Genomic DNA, 1,920 nt, shown 5'->3' on the forward strand with positions numbered 1-1,920 from the left:
AGTTGTCATTGTTGTTTAGCTGGCCCAGGCCAGGTTTGAACCCACCAGGTCTGGTGTATGTGACTGGCATCCTAGCTGCTGAGCTACAGGCGCTGAGCCTCAATAGAAACTTTAAAGTACAGTAGTATATACCATCATCAAGTGAGATTTGTTCCCGGGATGTAAGGATGATTCAACTTGTCCAAATCAATTGGTATGATCCACCACATTAAAAAATGAAAAAGAATCCTACATCTTCATCTGAATAGACATAGAAAAAGCATGTGTTCATTCATGATTAAAATTCAATTATTTTTGATTAGAAAAATAATCAAAAAGATTATTGATTCATGATTTTTTTTTCATAGAAAAAATTCAGTGTTCATTCATGATTAAAATTCTCAACAAAATAAAGGCAATATATGAAAAGCCTATAGCTAATATCATTATTTTTTAGGGAAAAAACTGAAAGCTTTCCCTTGAAGATCTGGCACAAGGCAAAGATGCCCACTCTTACTACTGCCGTTCAGCACCATTCCTGGAAGTCGCAGTCGGAGTGATTAGGTCAGAAAAAGAAAGAAACGATATCCCTAAAAAAGGAAAAAGTAAAATTATTTCTTTGCAGATGACATGATTATTTATGTAGAAAATTTTAAATTTTCTACAGAAAATCTGTTAAAACTAACTAACAAATTCAGTAAATTTGCAGGATACAAAATCAACATACAAAACCCAGTTGTATTTCTATACACCAACAGCAAACTATTTGAAAAGGAAGTAATCCCATCCATAATAGCAACAAAAAAGAATAGTAGTAACCTTAACTAATGAGGTGAAAAACACATAGACCGAAATTAGGAAGTACCGATGACGGAAATTAAAGAAGATACAGATAAATGGAAACATCCTGCATTCATAGACTGAGAGACAAACTATTGTCAAAATACCCACACTACCCAAATGATCTACAGATTCAGTGCAATCCCTATAAAAATCCCAATGGCATTATTTACAGCAATAGAAAAAGCAATTTAAAATTTATATGGAACTACAAAAGACCTCAAATAGCCCAACCGAACTTGAGCAAGAACAGCAAAGCTGGTAGAATATATCTTCCTGGAAAATGACCATATTTCCTTTTAAAAAAAAAACTCAAACAATACTGTAATCAGTTGGGAATTGAATGTGCTTTGTGTCAGAGAAAGTTCTTTGTATATTTACCAGTACGTTACATAGGAGTGCCGGCTTTGGAAAACACACCTACCTGAACTTTTAGTTATAGTACTCAGACTGCCAAGCAGTAGGTAATACAAGAACAATGAGAGCCTTGATTAAGGACCTTGAGGAAATGTCTTGGGAAAGATTTGAGTAAATTTTAATTATAATAAAGAATACATAACCTTTGTGAAGTCATCCCCCGCTCCTTAAGGCAAATTTAGTTGTTTGTGTCTCTTAAGGCACATACATAATCTATTAGAAAATTAATCATGTTGTTTTCTTACTATGTTTTAAGTTATCTCTCTTCTTTAGGGTTAAAGACTCTTAAATCTTTAGTACATAGATATTTGAATGAATAATGAGCTATACTTGCCGAAATATATAAATACCATACATTATCAGGCATATAGTTGATAGGAAAAAAGTACTCTCCACCACCCACAGTAATTTGCTAATGGAGGAATCTGTAGTTTTCCTATCTTTCCTGCGCTTTATAAAATTTAAACATAAAAGTTGCATGCTTCCTGGAAAATTGAAAATAATGCCTGTAGCAACATTTGGATTCTAGATCTAATTGCAGGATAATTTGAAAAATTTAAAGATTTAGTTGTTTCCATAGGTATAATTTATTTAGGCTTCATAGCTCCTTTTGAGATAATTTTAGCAATTTATATGTATTTCCCTATAACATCATTCAGTACATCACAGTTTTCTTTTTCTTTT

At 32.7% G+C, this 1,920-nt stretch overlaps 1 protein-coding gene across 2 annotated transcripts in view; it reads left to right on the top strand.

The window, feature by feature from the left end:
* TET2 (tet methylcytosine dioxygenase 2) overlaps positions 1 to 1,920 on the top strand; it is a 131,256-nt gene that overhangs the window by 51,659 nt on the left and 77,677 nt on the right. The gene's annotated exons all lie outside the window — the stretch shown is intronic.

Source organism: Otolemur garnettii, unplaced genomic scaffold (genome assembly GCF_000181295.1).
Source record: "Otolemur garnettii isolate 467f Iridium unplaced genomic scaffold, OtoGar3 scaffold00103, whole genome shotgun sequence".
Lineage (NCBI taxonomy): Eukaryota > Metazoa > Chordata > Mammalia > Primates > Galagidae > Otolemur > Otolemur garnettii.